Source organism: Myxocyprinus asiaticus, chromosome 32, assembly GCF_019703515.2.
Source record: "Myxocyprinus asiaticus isolate MX2 ecotype Aquarium Trade chromosome 32, UBuf_Myxa_2, whole genome shotgun sequence".
NCBI lineage: Eukaryota > Metazoa > Chordata > Actinopteri > Cypriniformes > Catostomidae > Myxocyprinus > Myxocyprinus asiaticus.
Window position 1 is genome coordinate 31847168 of NC_059375.1, and position 24762 is coordinate 31871929.

Consider the following 24762-nt stretch of genomic DNA (forward strand, 5'->3'; position numbering starts at 1 on the left):
ACATATATTTAAACTCAGTTTTTCACAATTCCTGACATTTAATCGTAGAAAATTATTCTCTGTCTTAGGTTAGTTAGGATCACTATTTTAAGAATGTGAAATGTCAGAATAATAGAAGAGAGAATTATTTATTTCAGCTTTTATTTCTTTCATCACATTCCCAGTGGGTCAGAAGTTTACATACACGTTGTTAGTATTTGGTATCATTGCCTTTAAATTGTTTAACTTGAGTCAAACGTTTTGGGTAACCTTCCACAAGCTTCTCACAATAAGTTGCTGGAATTTTGGCCCATTCCTCCAGACAGAACTGGTGTAACTGAGTCAGGTTTGTAAGCCTCCTTGCTCACACATGCTTTTTCAGTTCTGCCCACAAATTTTCTATTGGATTGAGTTCAGGGCTTTGTGATGGCCACTCCAATACCTTGACTTTGTTGTCCTTAAGCCATTTTGCCACAAATTTGGAGGTATGCTTGGGGTCATTGTCCATTTGGAAAACCCATTTGCGACCGAGCTTTAACTTCCTGGTTGATGTCTTGAGATGTTGCTTCAATATATCCACATAATTTGGCTTCCTCATAATGCCATCTTTTTGTGAAGTGCACCAGTCCCTCCTGCAGCAAAGTACCCCCACAACATGATGCTGCCACCCCCATGCTTCACAGTTGGATGGTGTTCTTCGGCATGCAAGCCTCAACCTTTTTCCTCCAAACATGACGATGGTCATTATAGCCAAACAATTACATTTTTGTTTCATCAAACCAGAGGACATTTCTCCAAAAAGTAAGATCTTTGTCCCCATGTGCACTTGCAAACTGTAGTCTGGCTTTTCTATGGCAGTTTATGGCTTTTTTTATTGCTGTTGTTCTAGGATTGGTTTGTATTTGTCGCACCAAACTATGTTCATCTCTAGGAGACAGAATACGCTTCTTTCCTGAGCTGTATGATGGCTGCATAGTCCCGTGGTGTTTATACTTGTGTACTATTGTTTGTACAGATGAACGTGGTACCTTCAGGCATTTGGAAATTGCTCCCAAGGATGAACCAGACTTGTGGAGCTCCACAATATTTGTTTTCTGAGGTCTTGGTTTATTTCTTGATTTCCCCATGATTTTAATCAAAGAGGGACGGAGTTTTAAGGTAGGCCTTAAAATACATCCACAGGTACACCTCCAATTCAGTACACCTCCATCAGAAGCTAATTGGCTAATTGTCTAAAGGCTTGACATCAGTTTCTGGAATTTTCCAAGCTGCTTAAAGGCACAGTTAACTCAGTGTATGTAAACTTCTGACCCACTGGAATTGTGATATAGTCAATTAAAAGTGAAACAATCTGTCTGTAAACAATTGTTGGAAAATTTCTCGTGTCATGCACACAGTAGATGTCCTAAACGGCTTGCCAAAACTATAGTTGCTAATATTAAATCTGTGGAGTGGTTAAAAAATGAGTTTTAATGACTTCAACCTAAGTGTATGTAAACTTTTGACTTCAACTATATATATATATATATATATATATATATATATATATATATATATATATATATATATATATACACTGATCAGCCACAAGATTAAAACCACCTGCCTAATATTGTGTAGGTTCCCCTCATGCCACCAAAACAGCGTCAACCCGCATCTCTGAATAGCATTCTGAGATGATATTCTTCTCACCACAATTGTACAGAGCAGTAATCGGAGTTACCGTAGACTTTGTCAGTTCGAAGCAGTCTGGCCCTTCTCTGCTGACCTCTCTCATCAACAAGGCATTTCCATCCACAGAACTGCCGCTCACTGTTTTTTTTTTTTTTTTTTTTTTTTGGCACCATTCTGAGTAAATTCTAGAAACTGTTGTGTGTGAAAATCCCAGGAGATCAGCAGTTACAGAAATACTCAAACCAGTCCGTCTGACACCAACATGCGATCATCCATGTGATTATCTAATCAGCCAATCGTGTGGCAGCAGTGCAGTGCGTAAAACATGCAGATACTTGTCAGGAGCTTCAGTTAATGTTCACATCAACCATCAGAATGGGAAAAAAAAAATATCTCAAGGATTTGAACCGTGGCATGATTGTTGGTGCTAGATGGGCTGGTTTGAGTATTTCTGAATTTGTTTAGCGATTGACAGCCCTATATATATATATATATATATATATATATATACACATTATGGCTAATGGCCTAACATTATCTAGAGCCTAAAAAAGAATGTTTAAATGATGAGTAATCCAGTGCTGCCTTTGGAGGCTGTCTACAGAGGTATGAAGGGATCAAGGCACATCCGAATCCAGTGTTCACATCACATCCTGTCTACTGAGATACAGTCATCTGATCGATTTTTTAACCCAGCATAGATATAGCCTATGCTGCAAATGAAATCCCACAATCCTGTGCGTGCGGTTCCACAGCGGCCGAAGGGGCAGTTGAGCAATTTTTTCCCCTTATTTTTTTGCAACTTTTGCTTCCATTTCTAGTGATAAATTAGTAATGCAGTTATTAAACATACACTTGGTTATTGCCAAAACCCTCTTCATTTTATTCTAGATTATTAGACCTTTGTGGTTCAGTTGGGCTGAATAAATACTGGTATCCTAGCAATGATGGGACGTAGTTCTGCCTCGGAAGCCTGTCCAAAACCAGTTTCCGGAGGTACCTTCATACGCAAACACTGTCTGTTAAGTCATTTGAATGGTCAGCGAGGCAACAAGGCATGTGTTTTTTTTTTGTTTTTTTTTTCCTATATTTTATTTTTAGAGGAGAATGTAAACAATTAATTTTTGTTTATTACACCATCTAAATGCATGTTTTTGCAGGTCCGCGGTGAACTGAAAACACGTTTACTGAGAGGTGGCAGAACAGAATGAGCAAGGAGCTGTTCGACTAGCAAAAATGACTAGACTATGCGTAACAGTATGGAATAGAATGCAGTGAGCTTGAAATGTGTTTTTTCAAAGTTGAACAACTTATAACTTCACACAGCATCCCCTGTGATTTTTTTCAGCAGCGGTGCTGTTGTGTGTGCATCCATGAACCCACAACTGCTGTGCATGACTATACAAAAAGATAGCAATATTAGCCTAAAATAATTATAAGTGATTCAATTATGTCCTGATTGTATTGTCATCAGTCACTTTTCTCATACTTCATCCAGCCACTTTCTTTCCCTGTTGAACAAGATTACAAAAGTACATACAATCTACATACCTCCTCCCCTCCTTCAGTCGGTCAACAGGTCCTGATCCTCGCTCGTTCAGTGAAGGTGTATATTCTTTCAGTGGGTCAAACCAATGATATGATCCTTCACAGCCCACACTCAAATGCTATTGGCTCATGCTATAGTCAGTCTTTACAGGCATGAAAAGCCACCAAAGCAGTCTCGCACTTCAAACTAGAGGTCATTGGCTTCGAAAGGGAGAGATGTCAGTGGACATGAAATATGAGTCGTCAGTACGAAAGTGAACGTAAATGGTTTGTTCATTTAAAAAATTCATTCAAAAAGACAGATTTGTTTACAAACAAAAAATCACTACTGTGCACAGTGTAGAAGGCATGTAGCTGACTGGGGCTAGTAAGCGTTACGTTGCATCAAGAATATTAATGAACCATGTGAAATTTCAGCAGTGCCATTCATAATTCACAGCTGCTGAATGCAAATAAGGAAATTAATACATCTTAAAAACTCATCTACATCAGACATTTTTACAAGCTCAGTTGCAAAATGTATTGCTGTGAACTGTAGGCCAGTCATAGGCTTATGTTCAATGATATGGAAATAAAACTTCTAAAACTCACTTTTGGTAATGGCTATTCAATGATCTGCTTGTCTGCCATAGCAATATGATCTTTGAATTATGTTCATGTTTGGGGGCTTTTCTCTGAAACAATATACAATTAACTGTGATTAATTTGATTAATTAATCAACTTGTTTATACAAAAACTGCTATAATTCCTTCTGTCTGTGCAAATCACCAGGCTCCATTCATTTGATACCAGCATCAACACAATCTCAACATATTGCTGTTTATTGCAGATTGGTTTGTTTATGTAGGTGATATGATGACAAAGAGAGTCAAAGCACTTCTTTTTTAAGAATCAAAGTGCTTTTTAAAAGCTGGGAAGGAATTTTTCACATCGGTTTCACTTCACTGGTTTGCAGTAGCACACTAGTAGGTAGTGGTAGGGAAGGGGGGGTGGGGGTTAGGACAAAGTGGACCGTGGCTGTAGGAACCACTGGAGAACATGTCAATCTGTGGTGTGAGCAGTGGCACAGAACTGATTGCCCTCTTAAAAAAAAAAAAAAAAAAAAAAAAAAAAGGAATCATAACCACCTTAGCTGTGGCTTAGTTCATGTACTGTGTGTTTTGGTTCTAGGAATTTCCATACTGGATTAGGCTGGTTTATGCTTGTTTGGGCTGATTAGATGCTGGTCTAGCTGGTGGACTAGCAAAGCCATCCTGTTCACCAGTAAAATGTGAGGCTAAAACAGCATAAATTGACTTGCTGGTCTTAACTAGTTTAATATGCTGGATTTTAGCTGGTTTAGCAGGGAGGCCAGTTGGTCTCTCAGCCTGGCCAGCTAAAAAGCAGCCAAAACCCCACTTAAACCAGCCAACAAACCAGGCTGACCAGGCTATGAGACCAACTAAGACCACAACGAAGGCTGGTTTTAGATGTGTCTTTCAGCAAGGCAGCATCCAAAATATATAATATGCTGGTCTTAACAGGGTCAATCAGTCATCCACACGGGCGGTGATGTCAGAGAACTGTCATGGAAAATGCAGCAGAATAACCTACATTTTTATAATCCTCACATTTATTTTCTGGATGATCTGATTCTGCCTGCATGATAGCAGATTCCCAAATAACAAAATATCAGAGCAAATCAAATCAATGTTCCTGGGAAAACAGAAGATTGTTTGGGTTTGTTATAACCTGTGATATAATGACTGTTTTATTCACTAGTTTATCAAATGGTGTCTCATGGATGGTTGTCTGCATGCCTGTAAAACACATATATACACATCCAGTATTGCTTCCTCGTACCTCAGCTGAGAGAGGCTCTATTTTCAGTGCACTATTATTAGAGTTGTGCTAAGCTGGCATATTGTTCTTTATTATGCTAATGTGTTGGTATTGTATCACAAAGTAATTGTACATTGCATTTGTGTGTGGCATCATCCTTTGTGTGTATGTGTGCGAGTGTGCATGTTCAACCTTGAAGTGAATGTTTGCAAAAGTAAAAACAAGCTTCTGTCTTTAATCAACACCTTTTTTTTACAGTGGCTTTTTTTCTTCCAAATCTCCGGAAAATTCATGATGTTATTTATTTATCTATGAAGTTAATTTTTATAGATTATATTTTTATGATATTATAAACAACTTGGTGCAAGACTACGTTTAGTTAGATTTTATTAACATTGCAAAATACCCAAGTCTGTAACTTATTGAACCTTGGGGAGTGTAGCCCACCAATAAAAAAAAAAAAAAAAACTTGTCCCTGGCCTGGTGAATTTAAACAAGCCCTTTGTGTGCTATTTATCAGTGCTAAACTAGTAAAAACAGTAAATCTGCACCGATAAATATCCTCCATTCAGCTGGTTCATTCATTTATTCCTTCATAACTGGAAACATCAATGTGGAACATCAGTGCCCAGATAACCAATACTAGATGACCAGATAATGTGACCAGCATTAGGCTGTCATATCTTATACCTCAGTGTTAACTGGTACAGCTGATACAGGCAAAAATAGAATTTTGTATATCTAACTGCTGGTGAGCAAAGGAACGTATTCCCATTTTGTATGACCTACTGGTGAATAAAAGTCATTCTGATTCAAACTTGATAACTAAATATTGCTGTATAGTGTCCAATCAGAAATGGAAATATGTTATTGACTATGTTTTCTGAGGTATGTAGGCAGTACGCTGAGGTGTGGCTATACACAAACGAAATATATAAAGAATGGATTTCATGCCAGTTATGAAGGTGCCCCCATGAGGACGGAGTGTGAATTGAGATTTATATTGTGAAAAACACTACAAAGTTCAATAAAATTAAAATGCTACAAGCTGGGGGCCTGGATAGCTCAGCGAATAAAGATGCTGACTACCACCCCTGGAGTCGCAAGTTCAAATACAGGGTGTGCTGAGTGACTCCAGCCAGGTCTCCTAAGCAACCAAATTGGCCGGTTGCTAGGGCGGGTAGAGTCACCCTCCTTGTGGTCACTTTAATGTGTGGTTCTCACTCTCAGTGGGGTGCATGGTGAATTGTACGTGGATGCCGTGGAGAATAGCGTGAAGCCTCCTCACGTGCTCTGTCTCTGCGGTAACTTGCTCAACAAGCCATGTGATAAGATGTGTGGATTGACGGTCTCAGACGCGGAGGCAACTGAGATTCGTCCTCTGCCACCTGGATTGAGGCGAGTCACTACACCACCACAAGGACTTAGAGCGCATTGGGAATTGTGCATTCCAAATTGGGGAGAAAAGGGAAAAAAATAAAAAATGCTACAAGCAAATTACATTTTGTGCAATCAACACTTTAGATTGCTTACTTTGACAGAATCTAGAGAATGCCTAATGCCGAGATGGAAATACTCTAGGTGAACTCAGGTGCCTTGTTTTTTTACAGGTTTCTCTTTATACGCTATTCTGTACAGTAAGTTTGAGCTCTGCTGAGGTGCCTATCTTTGTGTACAGCCTGGAGCTGAAGCACTTGACAGTTCATTAAAGAACCCTGAGATCGTCTGTCCTTATTTTTGGAAGGCATGATGGAGGAGAGGGATTGTGTGAGCTGCCAGAAAAGCGACGAGGGGCGGACATAGGGAGCTAAAGTGGAGCTTTTCTCAGCACTGGCATTGTGTTTTCAGGGGCTTCAAAGCTGTCTGCCCCAGAGCTGCTGGCTCTTGAAACACTTTGGAGAACAGATACCTTAATCAAGCCATTAAGAAGGCAGATTTGTGAGGAGCGGCGGCTGTTTACAGCTGACAGTGCCACATTTCTGCATATTACAGAAAAACTAAGAGTTAATGCTGAAATAATTTATTGAAGTGTCAAATGTCTGAACTGCTAGCATCACCAAAAGGGATTCCAAAAATGAATGTTTTCAAACTGGTTTACCAAACCTTCCCAACTGTCTTCCATTGGTCACCAAAACAGATAGCCTCACACCATTGGTTGAGCCAGAAGCTGACATGTCGGGCTGGTCGGGTTGCAAACAGTATTCACACTTTTGGGGAAATCATCTTACGAATATAATGCATTTCTCGGCATAGGAGAAAGTATTTTAAAGTCGAAAATAATACATCCAATTACTGGTCAAATGCTTCCTTCAAAACTGTGGCATTGACTCACAGTTAATTGGAGAGTCAATCTTTTTAATTGGTGCAAAAGTTTGGATTTCAAAATCACAGTTTCAAAACATCAAAATATCTTGTGCATGAAGTAGGGTGCTGTTGAAAATGTAGGATGTGTGGGATGCTTAACAAGAGAAATTGTATTCTTCCTGAAAACTGGAAGAAAAATAACTCGATTTTTTGCTGAGAAAATAAGTAGAAATACAGACTGTACAACTGTAGCAATAACCGTCCCAGGAGAATGACTGTTAAAGGTGTTTTAAGGTGAGTGTGAACAGACACTTTTAGGTCCAGTTCAAATGCTGTGCAGACCTGAGCTGAAGGTAAGGTAGAAAAAAGAAAAAGAGACTCAAAGATAAAATAGAACAAGTGTTCTGCAATAAATTCATGCTGGTACAAGGGCAATGAAATGAATAGTTCTGTTTGGGCAAGGTGGAGGGCTGACCCTGGCCTGCTCCCTCAGGCTGCCACACTGTTTGGAAACCCTCATATTTTTCTCCGTCAGCTGGTGACCTCCAGCATGGTTTCCATCCAGCAGTATTCTCTAGAGAGAGGAAGAGGGTGGATAGGGTTACTAGGGCATAGGGCCTGTCCTCTGTACCTCATCTAATTTGCCCAAGTTATTGCTTGGTTTAGTGACATGACTGGACAGTGATAATCACAGGTTGGCCAGTGGCGGGTTTTAGAACTGTAGAGGATAGGATTGTTTTTTTTTTTTTTTTTTTTTAAAAACAAAACAAAACAAAAAAATATATATATATATATTTAATACCATTATTGTTTTCCAAAGTATACTGTAATAGAGAGTGTTTTTGAAACGATACATTTTTTGGTGATGAGAGGCGTACAAATAGCTAAATTAATGCACTTTCAGCTTAGATAAAAAAGTAAAATAGGAAAACACATCAAAAGACAGTTCTATGTTAACTTTTTTATTGTTGCACCATATACTTGTGCCATTGTACTATTGCTGTACTCAAGCTTCCAAATACACCGGCAATACCACAGTGTTTTTATTTTTTTAATTTTTAAAAAAAAAAATATATATATTTTTTATCACAGTTGTATACAAGGTAGGAATATTCCCAGATAGTAATGGTATTCGTATAAGAGAATGATGCAATGGCCAAAGACCTCCACCTAAGTCATCGTCAGTTTTTGGCTCACATAAAAAATTTAAATATTCAAAAAGACAATTGTTAAAATTTCAGTTTGACAGCCTGACTTCACAGGCCTAAATGTGTTTTGACAGGAATCATGCTTAAATGTTATATATATACAGTATATACAATATATATTGGTTTTGATTTATATGCACTGCAGACAGAATACAAGATGCACTAAGGAGCATCCTTTGCCAAGTCAACTGCTTTCCTGCAATGCGAAAGAAATATTTGAAACTCCATTCTGGGATTGCGGAATGACATCCTTTTAATTTATGTTATATTCAAATGCTTTCTGATTGGTTCAAAATGTAACTCTCCAATGCTGATTCACTGTAGACTTGCTTTATCAGATTTACATTTTCTAAATGACTGAAATCTAAAAAAATGAACAGACAGTTTTTCAGAAAAATATTAAGAGGATACATATAAACAAGAAGTATTAAAGAGAGGGCTAAATTGCCCAAAATAACATGTCTCTATTAGCGATACTCTTTTCAACCCGATACAAATGCATATGCATGATGTCATCACTTGTGGGTAGGGCCCTGTCTCAAAAGTTGTGGTACACCACTGACTGTACATCAGCAACAGCATATAGATTTTACCACTCAGACTGGAATTATGGGTAGACATTATATCACAAATGCCTTTTCTTGTTTTACAATGTTTTGATTATGGATTTGACATAGCATTCGTGTTTGACATGATTTATTGCTTATAATGCTTTTTGATAACAGTACATATACTAATTCTCTACATCTCTGAGTTATTTTTCATCCGTGTCTTATTTTCTATAGAATTCGGTTCAGACAAGAAGAAATGCTGCCAATTGAATCCTAGTCTCTGATAGCAGTGGAGAGCATCCAGACTACTTCCCGGCAGAATACAAGACTTCTCAGATCTGGTAAGCATGCACAAAACATTCAGGTTAATTTCCATAGTATGGTCTTGAATAGACTAGATGTAGATTTCCCTTACTGTTTAGGGTGTCTTACATAGTATCTTTTAAATGATTTCAGCCCAATCTTGTATATTTTGCAACCGATCCTAGTTTTTACACCACCTAATGTAAACAACAGTTAAAGCCTATTCACCATGTCAGAATTTTGGGCAAGAAGGGATGCAGGACAAGATTTTAAAATTAAATAATGCATATCAAGTATACTGTACAGCTTTGAACCCCTTCACACTCACTTAAAAAAAAAAAAAAAAAAAAAAAAAAAAAACATTATAATAATAATAATCTTACTGTGAAGATTGTATTTATGCATGGAGACCAGGTTTATTTATTTATTTATTTTTGGATGCTAAATAATTCCTTTTCTGAATATGAACAATTCAGCGCCCGTGTTTGTTGCAAAAATTGTATGTAAATATTGAATAGTTTTTTATAGCCCATGCTGTGCAGACCATAAAACAAGTAAGGGTGTTGTGTTTTTGTATAGATCTTCCTATTTGCAGGGGTTGTTTCTGTATAGATATGCATGGGGAACTACTGAACAGTGATACCAGCCTTTTGTAGGGTTCTGTAAGGAGATGTCCTGCAGACTAAACAGGGTTTGATGACTAGTTTCATCAATCAACGGAATACCTTAGCTTTTGGTAATATCAAGAGCCACTCAAATCCCTGAGCTATATTGAAAGTATGCTAAGAATTGGTTGCATTTCCTATTTTCCTCCCCAACAATTCTAAATCTGTTTCTCATTTTAAGTAAACACTGACTCCGTGCTCCACTTGCCTCCTAAGGACTGAATGTGTCCAAGAGGATTCTAGTGCCGGAGGATTTTGTTGCTCATTCAGCCCAGGTATGCGGGTGGGGGGTGTGAGAAGAAGTGTCTATAAATGCACTTGATCTAGTGAACTCACGCAGAGTGACAGTCAAGTGCACAACCAGCTAAAAGGTATTCACAGTGAAAAGTCCCTCTCGAAACGTTTGTCTGAGTCTTGTTATTTTCAAGAATATGCTGATTGTAGAGCCTTTTTCAGTAATACAAACCTCTTATTAATACAAACCGTCATTCTTTGCATGCATGTTTGAATGGAAACCATAGCTTGTGGGGGAAGGGTTGTCTGCGTGTCTGGAGTAGAACATAAAATGGGAATGGATGAGGTCATTAGCATTCCAACACAGTGTTAAAGTCTGGTGGTGCAGAGTCATGCTTGGCTGCTTGGCACGGTAGGGCACCACAGTAGCCATTAAGGCCACAGGGTTTAGGGGTTAGGGCCTATGGAGGGCACTGCCACCCCCTGTATGGGAGCAATGAGAGGCCCTGGGCAGGTGGTCTATCAGGACAGTGGGGTGGAAGTCCAGGACAAATTGGTACAGGGAGGCTCATTTCACAAACTCAGCATGAAGGACGGCACAGAAACTCCATGAGAGTGAAGAGAAAAAAAATATGAAAGACTCCCAAGGGCACAAGCATATGAGTGATGATCTTGCCAAGAAGTCAGTCAGTTTTGTAGCTCCCAAAGCCACGATGAGAGTACTGGTCTATCCCCAATGCAAACTGTATCGTTTAAGGCATCAAAGGTGACCAGACACTAATATTTGACACTGTCATTTGAACTGCAATTAATAAAGCATTGTTACATTATTATTATGCCACACAACAAGATTCCATTGACAAGTTGCCTGGCTAGACCGAATGCTAAAATGTTGTGTGACTCAGCACAGTAACAGTTAATCAGAATTTTTTTATTTTTTTGTTTAATGTAAAGTTATGAGGAGCATGATTTTTGGACCAATAGCAGTCGGGTTTTGGAAGTAAAAATCCCATTCCCATTCATTTTTAACGATTACTCATAAACCTTATAATACGGATCTACAATGAGCTCCAAGGTGTTTAATCGATGGTACATGCCATCAGTCCACTTTTATTTTAAATTAAATTTTTAGAAATTGTAAATTGAAAAAATTCTACAATTTAGAATAGTAGTATGGAATTCCTGGTGAAGAACTACACTACCCATGATCCTTAAGAAAAACATTCTACCAATCAGAAATTCACATCCAACAAAGCGCACCTCAAAGCACATTCTCAAACTACTTACAGTTGAAGTCAGAAGTTTACATACAACTTAGCCAAATACATTTAAACTCAGTTTTTCACAAGTCCTGACATTTAACCATAGAAAACATTCCCTGTCTTAGTTCAGTTAGGATCATTACTTTATTTTAAGAATGTGAAATGTCAGGATAATAGTAGAGAGAATTATTTATTTCAGCTTTTATTTCTTTCATCACATTCCAAGTGGGTAAGAAGTTTACATACACTTTGTTAGTATTTGGTAGCATTGCCTTTAAATTGTTTTTAAGTAGTATTTTGGGTAGCCTTCCACAAGCTTCTCACAATAAGTTGCTAGAATTTTGTCCCATTCCTCCAGACAGAACTGGTGTAACTGAGACAGGTTTGTAGGCCTCTTTGATCGCACACACTTTTGCAGTTCTGCCCACACGTTTTCTATCAGATTGAGGTCAGGGCTTTGTGATGGCCACTCCATTACCTTGACTTTGTAGTCCTTAAGCCATTTTGCCTCAACTTTGGAGGTATGATTGGGGCCATTGTCCATTTGGAAGACCCGTTTGTGACTGAGCTTTAACTTCATGGCTGATGTCTTGAGATGTTGCTTCAATATATACACATAATTTTCCTTCCTCATGATGCCATCTATTTTGTGAAGCGCACCATTCCCTCCTGCAGCAAAGCACCCCAACAACATGATACTTCCACCCCCATGTTTCACAGTTGGGATGGGGTTCTTCGGCTTGCAAGCCTCACCCTTTTTCCTCCAAACATAACGATGTTCAGTATGGCCAAAAAGTTCCATTTTTGTTTAATCAGACCAGAATAAATTTCTTCAGAAATTAAGATCTTTGTCCCCATGTGCACTTGCAAACTGTAGTCTGGCTTTTTTAATGCCGGTTTTGGAGCATTGACTTCTTCCTTGCTAAGCAGCCTTTCAGGTTATGTCGATATAGGACTCGTTTTACTGTGGATATAGATACATGTCTACCTGTTTCCTCCAGCATATTCACAAGGTCCTTTGCTGTTGTTCTGGGATTGATTTGCACTTTTTGCACCAAATTACATTAATCTCTAGGTGACAGAATGCGTCTTCTTCCTGAGCGGTATGATGGCTGCATGGTCCCATGGTGTTTATACTTGCATACTGTTGTTTGTACAGATGAATGTGGTACCTTCAGGCATTTGGAAATTGATCCCAAGAATGAACCAGACTTGTGGAGGTCCACAATTTTTTTTCTGAGGTCTTGGCTGATTTCTTTTGATTTCCCCATGATGTCAATCAAAGAGGCACTGAGTTTGAAGGTAGGCCTTAAAACACATCCACAGGTACACCTCCAATTCAGTACATCTTCTGTCAGAAGCTAATTGGCTAATTGTCTAAAGGCTTGATATCATTTTCTGGAATTTTTCAAGCTACTTAAAGGCACGGTTAATTTGGTGAATGTAAACATCTGACCCACTGGAATTGTGATATAGTCAATTAAAAGTGAAACAATCTGTCTGTTAACAATTGTTGGGAAAATTACTCGTGTCATGCACAAAGCAGATGTCCTAAATGACTTGCCAAAACTATAGTTTACTAATATGATATCTGTGGAGTTGTTAAAAAATCTGTTTTAATGACTTCAGTCTAAGTGTATGTAAACTTCTGACTTCAACTGTATATATTTGTAAATACCTGAATAATAATTCAATAAAATTTAAATATATTATTTCTATACTTATAGTCAACAACTTAAAGTTGATCGTTTAACATTTTTCCATATTTTTTTATTTTATTACGTAATTCGCAGTGCTTCATGGGATTGTAGTTTATGTCCTCAGGAAAAACGGTAAGTACACAGTCTTGTACCTTTGTGTTTTTTTTTTTCTTCAGATTTTGGAATAATGTTTTGTTTGAAATCAAAGTTTGTAATGCTGTGATTCACCTCAGAGCTGGTTGATTTGGTTCATAGCTTAGACAATTTTATGAAATGCCTATAGAAGAAATTAATGGTAATAATATTTCCTGAACCAAGACAGCTGAAAAAAGTGGATGGGAACTGCACGCTCTATTAGAGTTCATAATGGATGGGGCTACCTAGCGTGATGGCACAGAAATAGAAACCAAGCTATCGACAAAATGTCGCTTGTTGCTTATCTCGGTTGCAACTGGTTAGGACAAACAAATTTGATTAACATGGAAGAGGAACCTTTTATCACGTTTTGCTTAATGGTATCACTTCTGTTTAGGACAATGTGTAAGTCAAAGATGATGGACAGTGTGACACAAACAAGAAATTACTGAGTGCACTTTTAGTATACAGTGCTGTGAAAAAGTTTTTGGGCACATAAGATGCTTCACGAAAACATTTGTCTTAAGATGGTTATTTATATCTTCAGGTTTAGTGTGTCAGTAGGAAATATACATTTTAGACGCCCAAACATTTCTTTTGCAAATAGAATAGAATAGATGAACAGGGAGCCCTGCAACAGATGGCATAGCCCCCACAGAGCCCCCCACTTAAAGAGAAAGAAGCAATTGAGACAGCCTAAATAGATGGAAGAACTGTAGCAAATTCTCCAAGAAGTTTGGAACATCCTATCTGCCAACACCCAAGACAAACTGTGTCCAGGTGTACCTAGGAGAATTAGTGCTGTTTTGAAAGCAAATGTGGTCACACCAAATATTGATTTAGCTTTTTTTTTAAAGTTTACTGGACTATGTTTGACGTTAATTGATGCATTTATAGCATTATTTTTGAAGACATCCTCAATATGCAACATTTTTCACAAGTGCCTACAACTTTTTCACTGTACTGTATGTTACATAGAGTGGGACAAAATGTCCTGCCACTCGTCACGGTCGCAGATTGTTAGCACAAAAAGAGATTAGCGCTTTTGGCTTAATCACGTTTATATATGTATGGTTGACCTTTTCGCCATATTTTCTGCCATATTTTCATTGCAATGCAAGATGGGAAGGAGGAGCATAGAAGTTTCTAAAAACCTAGCCCTTCCACTCTCCCAGCCCCAGAAGTGGTTGTGATGGACGGAATGGGAGAAGGCTCGAGTGGACTGACTAATTTGTATATTCTTTGACATTAAAAAACATTGCCGCAGCGCTGCATGTAAACAGTGCGCTCCGACGGTAATGGCTTTATACTTTTATTTAGTGATAGTTTTAAAGTTTTTAACATGTAAAAATAAAGAAATTGTGATGTTGAAAAGACTATTTGAGCAGCTGGTTCATTATGACAACTGCTTCAGTCATTATGACAACCGATTTTGCTGGTAAACAGCAGCATGAATGCAGATCACACCGGTTTGATCGTATGCGTCTGAGCCCAACCTAGTATAATCACACCAGTTTGATCGCACGTGCGAAAAGGTACAGGGAACACTCTGTCCGATCTAATACCAAACTAACTTTGAATTAAAATTCATAGGTCTGGCACAAGGCCTGTTTTTTCTCTCTCCCTCAGATCATACATGTCTTGGATGATACATATGCAGGTTTACGTGTGATTTAGTGAAAGAATCTTTGTGAAATGTGTATTTCTTAAACATCCTTGCCAAGACTTGACACATTCCCCCTATGCATCAAAGCAACAGTTCCAGTGAATGACATTTATTCATCTTTCTCACACCTGTCAGACTGTTTCTAAAGGCTGTTAAAGAGAAATCCATCAGAACTGATGCAATTCAGCATGCTCAAAGCCATTCTGGAAGTAACAACCATGGGAATGCAGCATTTAAGTGGATAGCTGGGTCTCAAACACAATCTCGAACCCAGATCGACCAATCAGATGAAAGACCTGATTGCTACATATTGTCACACTGCCCTTTCAAAAGGGTAATACAATAAACATATTGGGTGAAATGTCCATGAGTGATGTTTTATTTATTTATTTATTGACATTGAGTTGATAAAAATCCAGTGCATGACAACTTTATTTACCTAGGGGAGATTTATTTTGAAAGCTCTTCATTTTAGTAATACTTTCTTTTAATATTTTTTTTTTTTTTTTTTTTTTTTATTTTATTTTTTTGCTGAAGGACAAGCATGCTATCGCTCTTATGTCAGCAGGATTATTTTTCTGCATGACACTTGATAAGTGGATGGAGGGGTGTAAATCTTGGCTCTGTTGTTTGGGAGAGCCTGACATGTCATTCACTACACAGATTACATACCTGTGAAGGCAGAGATTGAACAGAACTTGGTCTTGAGAATTTGTATTCTTCACGCCTATGTTAGAGGAATAGTTCCTCCCAAAATGAAACACTGAACAAAATAGGCAACATTTATTTTATTATTTTTTTGGATCCCCTTTTCTCCCAATTTGGAATGACCAATTCCCACCACTTAGTAGGTCCTCATGGTGGTGTAGTTACTCACCTCAATCCGGGTAGCGGAGGACAAGTCTTAGTTGCCTCCGCTTCTGAGACAGTCAATCCGCGCAAATTATCAAGTGGCTGGCTGTGCATGACACCGCGGAGACTCACAGCATGGGAGGCTCATGTTTTTGTGAACCACACACAACTTACCATGCACCCCATTGAGAATGAGAACCCCTAATCATGACCACGAGGAGGTTACCCCATGTGACTTTACCCTCCCTAGCAACCAGGCCAATTTGGTTGCTTAGGAGACCTGGCTGGAGTCACTGAGCACGCCCTGGATTCGAACTTGCAACTCCAGGAGTGGTAGTCAGCGTCAATACTCGCTGAGCTACCAGGCCCCGAAAAAGGCAACATTTTAACCCTTTCATATGTACTGTCACACATATGTGACGGTTAATAACTGGGCCCCACAGAGTAGCATCACACACATGTTTCTGCAACAGCCAGTTACGTTACAAGCTGCCAGATTCAAATCGGCTTTTGCGCTGAAACAGGCTGACTGGTCCAGCGTCTGCTATTTATATTCGCTCAAACAGTTACTCCTACAGTCTTTTCAACCACAGAATAAGTATATTTTATATACATACATCCAACTCGTCACCAAAGTACCACAATAAAAAGTTTATAGGTCTTATACACACAGTCAATACATCAAACACGATCTTCCTCCGATGCATGCTGCCATATGTTTACATTAGTAGCGGTTGTCTTTCATCAAACAAACAGCTACTCAAAGAGTCTTTTTAAGCACATAATATGATTATTTTATGTAACAAACAGCCAAATTGTCACCAAAGTACCACGGCAACAGTGTGCAGCTTGTATATACACAGCCATCATATCTCAGTGCTATCTCCCCATGCATGCAGCCACGTCTGCTGATTAGGCGCAGATGCGTTTTTCTTTCACACAAACAGCAACTCAAACATATTCAGGCATATAATAGTTATATGCAATCATATAAAAGTTATATAAAAGTTTTCTGAAAAAGACAGCCAAACTATCACAAAAGCACCACAATAACAGTTTAAAACTCGTATACTCACGGTGCATAGGCAAACTGGACTGCTGATATTATTTGTTCATTTGTCAAAGTCAAATCCCTTGATTGTCATTAAACCATATACACAAGTGCAACAGTGGGTGAAAGTCTTGGGTGCAGTTCCAAGCAACACAGCAGTATGACAATTACAATAAACATTTTTTTTTACACATAACACAATTTACACATCTATCATTTTATTTTATTTTATTTTTTTTTTACAGCTATAAAAACAAAATAAATAAATAAAACAAAAACTGTACAGCAGACATAACCCATCTGTTCACATGTTTACTATATTATATACTGTATTTTTTTTATGACAAGAAATCAAAAATTTAAATAATAATAATAAATAAAAAATAAAAAGTAAAAAAGTAAATATTTGCCTACACTCTACCCCCTCTACAGGCTGTGCAGTGTCACGTGCAAAAATAACTCATTCCAGGGGGCACTGCAGAGGAATTTAGACCCCACTCACGAAAAGGTTAAAAACCTTTACACTGCTTTTTGACATATAATGAAAGTGAATAGTGACTCTGTGCAGTCAAGCTTTAAAAAATGACAGTCAAAATCATAGAACCACAGTAAAAGTAGTTATGGCTTCAAGTCAGGTTATTTTATGGTGCTTTTTTTTCTTTTTGGAGTTTGACAGCCTGGAGTCAGTAGTTATTTTCATTATATAGCAAAGAGCTTTAGATTCTTCAATTTTGTCCATTTGAGTTCCACAGAAGAAATAATTAAAATGGGTTTAGAGCTACATTGGAGTGAATAAATAATGACAGAACTTTCATTTTGGGGTTAACCATTCCTTTTAATTTGAAATAGTGTTTCTTTCCTCCTTGTTAATTGCCTCAGTTACTGTGTTCTCAAGATTTGCCTTTTTTCATTTGTTTGCTAAATATGCCGTCTAGTGCATTAAAACACTGACACGACTCATGAAAGGATATGTTTGTTCACTCATAAGATCTTTCAGTATTTTCTTTCGATCCTTGAGGGTCCTTCAGGGCACACTATTCTAGAAATATGTATCTCTTACAAAAGCTTTGCCAGGAAGCAAGTCTTTTTGTCATCAAGATTGTGTACAATCTTGTAGTGGGAGTATGACATTAAGAAAATGTAAAACAGCCACTATATAGATGTAGCTTTTATCATTGAGCGGGTTTACATGCACGTTCTTTTACCGATTATGCTTAATAAGCCAACAACACGTGTTCATGTAAACGGCATAAACGGCGTTCCTTTATCGGTGTAGGTCATAAACGGCGTAAGAATAAACCGGTCGTCATGGGTAGATTTTTGCCCATTACACCGATTTCGCGTGGCATGTTAACACCTTTACCGGTGTTCTCACCAGGTTATCCAATGTGCGCACATGTCAAGCGCATGTCTCTTCACGGTTTGACGTCAAAAGCAGAGAATAAAGCAATTATTTCAAATCTCATGAAAACACGTTTTCTTGCTTTGGCAGATTTTTTAAATAAGGAGATTTTTGGGAGTAAGCAGCATATTGGTGTGCATGTAAACATGCTCATTGATGCTTTTGAATATTGACAAGCATCTGTACAGTTACACACCTGTTCTTAAGACACTCTCAATCTTAGTAAAGCTACTTTGAAACTGTAGTTTGCCAAGCTGCTAGCCACTTGTAATTTAAAGTCATTAAACTACAGTAAAGCAATCTAAAAAGAAGCCAGCTACACTACAAGTTACTGCAAAAAAGGAGCTAGCTACATCAAAGCTATTTACTGGGATAGTATCTTTTAAATAATTATTAGATTATATAATTCATAAATTAAATAATAAAACCAGTATTTAGTCATATATGGTACAATAACTAAAATAAATAAATAAAAAAAACATTGGATTTTGCGAAATAAAATGATGGAGGTGGCGCAGTGATTTTTGTGAACTATTGCGGGATGACTTGTTATGAATCGTTAACTCTATTTTGAACCAGTTTGTTAAAATTAAGTGTCTGAACGTGTTGATTGGCTAGAGCAAACCATCCGAATGAACCAATTCGCTAAAATGAATGTGAGTTACTAGACTTTCCAACACTACCAGACAGAGGTAGAGAAGACATTCTTGGAGATTGCTTTTGTTTTTCTCCGTTTTAAGGCTGCAAATACATTGTGACATAAAATATAGATAGCTATGTAGTGCTTAATCACGTAACAACATTGCTTTTTGGAAAATGTAGCTTGATAATGGACAATCTACACTGTTTCAAAAACAGCAATGTAGTTAAATTAGTAGCGCTAATTTAAAATAGTTACCCTCCAACATTGGACACGTCCCAAAGTATATTTCTTTCCTGTTCAACCTTATTAAAGGAAGGACTGAGAGTGCCACAGACAGAGAAGGGGGTTGAGATTGTTATCTACTCTGTCTAAGCCCAGGTCAGTGGTCCTGTCTGTGGTTAATTCTTCCTTGTTGCATGTTGTGTTCAGGCATTAGTGGAAATTAAGCGCAAAGGCTGGCCCCAGATGTGTTAGGGTAGTGCACACACTGGTTCCCAAATGGTCAGAATTCTCTGCAGCCCTGAACTGCTTATTTTCTAAGCTCAAACATTAAAGCTGAAGTATGTAATTTTTTTAGTGTGAAAATACTTTCTTCTATCTCAGATTAATATGCAGAAAGAACTACAAGTAAGCCATTAATAGGTTAATTTTCTCAAAAACTGTAAACACTGTGTTTCTGTGGCACTATAAACATTCCTGTGTTTGTTTTAAGCCACCCGCATAGACCCTACCCAACAACACACCAATGGCATGACTTTGGGGCGGGACTATCTGACACAACTGAACAACTGCAGACGAGGGGCGTATTCAGAAAGTTGTTTTGAAAACATTGTTTTTTTTTTTTTTGCAATTCCATTCGGTGGTGCTAGTGTCGCGGAAATTACATACTTCAGCTTTAAAGCCTCATTCTTATCACTGCTAACAGACACACATGGTCACTAATGCATACATACAGCCTTCAAAGAAGATTAAAAAAATCCTAAATATGCTCCTCTGCGCAATTAAGCTGTGGAAAATGTATATTCCTTCATGTGGATCTGGACTCTTTTGGCACAGCATGGCTTCAGACAGCCTGTTCAACTGGCAGCCCTACTGCTGATGCTGTCACCTGTCTATGTGGATAAAGGTGATTTTGTTATCATGGCGTGGCTCGCCCACAATTGTCCTCTGTTAGGGATTGTGGTTCGGGTAAAATGAGCTAATAGCTGTGCCTTATGTTTTGAATCTTGCCCTGTATCTTAACCACAATCTGTTATCATTTTAAATAACCTTGACCAGATGCAGTTTATGGTTATTATCGCAAGACATGCTGAGCAGCACAATGCAAGGCCCATATATATATATATATATATATATATATATATATATATATATATATATATATACACAGTACCCCAAAAGTATTTGGACACTTAAGCAATACTTAAAATTGTTGGAAAGTCATTGCATTAGAGAACAAATTAATTTATTTGAAAGAAAGTTAACACGAGCACCATTTCAAGCAAATCATTTCTCAAAAATACGTTTGTTTAAAATGACTGTACGTAATTTCTGTACATACAGTACAGAGTTTTAGCCAAAAAAACTCTTTCACTTTGTGATGTCAGAGAAACTTCTAGCATTTCAGATGTAATGGAATAGAGATACATCTAACACGCACGCACCCCTAAAAATAATTATAAAAAATTAAAGCTGCAACATTTGGTGCTGTTGCAGTCAGCAGTAAACATATTAAAAATTAAATTGCACCTACAGGCTTTGAAGTTGCATTTTTATTCTGCAGTCCCACAGCTCTATTCATGATCGCACTCTCTTATGATTCTAAAGTGGTACCATGAGAAATTAGGTTAGTGGTATATCTAGGTATGGTATGCATGTGGTGTGGCACAAATAATAATAATAATAAAAACATCTATATGTTATAACAATAAATACATCTGCTGTGTCTATGTGCATACACATACATGGCTGTGTGTCATAGATTTATAAATACAGTTCTGTGCAAAAGTTCTAAGCACATTAGATGTTTCACAAAAACAGTGTGCAGACAGACAACACACTGGAGGTTAAGTCATTCAATAAATAGGGAGCAAGGGAGCATCCTATAGCTTTTCTATGCAGCTAAGTGCATTCAACCCTAAAATCAAACCAAAAGTTCAGTTTCAGGCTGCAGATTATGTTTGGACCACTCAACATGTTTGACAGACATGGTACAATGGTAATCAGTACATAGATTCAGAATTTATAATGCTACATTTTATTTTAACATGGTTTGCAGTGATTGGATGATGCTGGCCATTACTTTGAATAAGAATTATTTATTCAGCTTTACAGAAAATCAGCTGTAATGTCTGTAACGTCTCAAAAACATGAATAACCAACACTCCTGGAAACATAATGAACAATGTGATTAAAAAAATCTGACTTTCTATATCTTGATGTTATTTAAAATATCACTGTCCACATATGTGGACATCATTTTTTTCGTATACGTTACGTATTGCATTCATTAGACATTATTTATCATGGTGCACTTAGATTTATATCAGATTGTACCCTTACTACTCATCATAGTTGTATAATAGGGTCACTTGGCACTCATTGTACACGTGTAGACTAAAGCATTGGTATCTGTTCATTTATAAATACATTTTGGGTTTATTGCCATCATATCTCTGTTCTCTTACCCAACATAACATTGCTGTGAAGTATTCCTTACATTCTCAGAATTTCTATACCCTTTCAGTTCCATTTATTTGAACAGAATTAGGGAAACAAGCTTTTCGGTATGCTGCCCCCTGTGATTGGAACACTCTACAAAATGATTTAAAGATAAAAAGGTTGGTGTCAATGTATACTTTTAAAAATCTTATTTCAGAATTTGAGAAAGATGTATACATTTACAAATGTTTTTAAATATTTTTTTTCTCTTTTACCTTCTTTGAGAATGTATTTTTTATTTGTATTTGTATCGTTATATGTTATTTAAGACTGTAAACATCTGCGGCTGCCTGTCTTGGCCAGGACACTTCTGTAAAAGAGATTCTTAATCTCAGTGAGCTTTATTTCCTGGTCATACCAACGTAAAAAAAAAAATCAAACCAAATCAACCAATACTGATGCAAAACAAATCAATGTGTTTTAAAATGAAAATGGATAAAGTAAGTGTGAACGTGGCCTGAACCTTTCAGGCTCATAACACAAACAGCTATTTTGAGTCAGACATGATGAAAACAATGACTTGAGTTGCAGTTAATGAGTCAGATTAGTTATTTAACCACTTCGACTGATTTGTTAGTGTTTTGATTCACTAAAAAGTACTGGTTAATAGAATAATTCTTTCGGGAATCATAATACATAAGTCACGCAGAATGTTTTGCACTTTAGATTCAAAGTGTAGTAGTAGTAGTAGAAATATATAGTATTACAGAAACACTGTCAGAGTATTTTTTTACAGTGTTTTTGTACCAGTAAAACACAAGAGTCTTGAAAATCATTTGGTTCTGGTATTTTTCATAAATGGGTCCATTGTGAATAAGAACATGTTTTTGGTTCCCAATCCCACTTATCAGTCTTTAGAAGCAAAAACCACAAGTTTCCTCCATTATTTCCCCAGCATCTCTTATAACTTAACTTGTAGGTTTTAGTGACAATTTGTACTAATTACAAATAATGGATAAAATATGGACACAAGACAATGAAGCATGCAATTGCATGCATGTGATTTGATAAATCTATGATGTGTGGACAAATAAACCACCTCACCGTCCGCCCCTGTTGGCACCGCGGTCCCCTGAGGGCTGAGCCATATGGGTGGCTGCAAAAGGACGGTTCGAGCAGAGGGAGCAGACGGCGGCTCCTCTTTGGCACAGGTGGAATTGTGGCATCAGCTCAGCCTGATGGATCCAAGAGAGCGCTGCTTAGTCAGCCCACCATCTCTCTCAAGGGGTCCTGGCCCTCACACCATGCCTGGGCTGCCAGTGCCAGCACACACCCACCTGCTGGTCTACACAGAGCTGATTTAGGATATAAGAAAGCTGAGGTCTCAATGGCCGAGGATAGAGAAAATAATTCAAAGTTATACAAACTCAGGGTTGCCACACCTTTTGACCTATTAATTTCCATTATATTCCCATGAGTTTTCCAAGATTTTTCTAGATGTTTGTATTATTGGATAAGGATTTTTTTTTTTTTTTTAATCATTTTATAGAGATTGAACTCACAAAGAGCAATTTCTAGATTATGAAAATTTTTAGAGCAAAGTATAACTAGAAAAATATGTATATTCACCGTAGAAATTTCTATGACTTTTCCTTGACTTTTTAAGCTTTAACTTCATGACTTTTCCAGACCTGTAAATCCCTGTTTTAAAATTAAAGAATTTTGCCTCCCTTGGACCCCACAGCTATTCCACTGGATGATAGAACTTTTTTGGGTTCTCTATTCAGTGCTGGATTAAAAAAAAAAAACTTGCAATATCACTTTTAAGTATGGGGGTGCTCAGAAAATTTCAGGGAAAAAAAAGTATTACAATTAATCGTATTTTAACCGAAACCGAGAGGTTTCTGCCTAGTGAGCTAGCAAACAGAAATTATCAGCCAAGTAAAGTTGCAAATTGTTACTCATTTTTTTATTATAGGCTGCATCTACAAAAGGCAGACCAAATCACAAGCTTTTTTGAAGTCTATTTTTAACTCAACAGACCTATTATGCTTTCTAAGTTCAGAAGTTTGCCACTGACCAACCACTGTTTCACTTTCGAACACTCGCTGAAATATGGAACCGCAGAAGTTTGAGTATCGTAAGTCTCTTATGTGCACCGCTTTGATTACATGAGGCTTGCACTAAGAAAGCTGGAAAATGCTGCCTTCTGAGACTGTATATGGAGGTAGTATGAAAATCAGGCGCCTTTCATACTGTTCTGAGAACAGTTTCCTTAAGAGTCCCATTCATTCAACAATGCTGTTGGTCAAAAGCCATTAAGATTTGGCAGCAAGAAAGCTAAATAAACTTTTGCAGCATGGTGTTACAGCACTTCTGTGCTTGATAGACATTAATTCTATCTCGTGCTCTCGTATTTTACACAGAAGTTCAGAACAGCAGTGGTCTGAGTTCAGTTTGGTTCATGCGTGTCGCTAACGTGCGCTGTCTGCGTTAAAAAGCTCTCCAGTTTTACTTCAATTGCACATTTGCATAATTTTAAGTATGTTTGGCCATTACAAGTGTCTAAAAAAATCTAGTAAACCCATGGTACTGGGGTTTTGTTGGCCGAGGATGAGATGGGAGCATTTTACCATGTTTGGAAGGACAAAGCTGTTGTCAACAGAAACAGTTTTTTTTTTTTTTTTTTTGAGACCGTATAGCATTGCTGCCTGCTAAATTTTTACAGAAATGCATTATAATTGTGTATTGCAATATTAATATTAATAATAATAATAATATTTTTTGAGCCAATCACCGCCAATCACCTGAGGCAGAAATGTCATGTGACTAATCACTTTGATAGAAAACACTTTTGACAGATTTAAACAACGTTGATCGGCTGATGATACTGTACCTCAAGAACATATCCCAAGTTAAGGGGATAGTTCACCCAAAAATGAAAATTCTTTCATCATTTTACCTACCCTCATGTCATCCCAAACCCATATTACTTTTTTCTTTCGTAGAACACAAGGGGAACATGAGAGGAGATTATAGATGGAATGTTAGCCTCAGTCACCATTCACTTTCTTTGCATCTTTTTTTTTTTTTTTTGCATTT

General features: G+C 37.5%; 1 protein-coding gene across 2 annotated transcripts in view; it reads left to right on the forward strand.

Annotated features, from left to right (window-relative positions):
• Positions 1–24762, forward strand: part of LOC127422981 (RNA binding protein fox-1 homolog 3-like) — a 624242-nt gene that overhangs the window by 79968 nt on the left and 519512 nt on the right. For both annotated transcript variants that reach the window (XM_051666939.1, XM_051666938.1), the window contains exon 2: positions 9321–9427. The gene's annotated coding sequence lies outside the window, so the exon portion shown is untranslated. The remainder of the gene's footprint in view (positions 1–9320; positions 9428–24762) is intronic.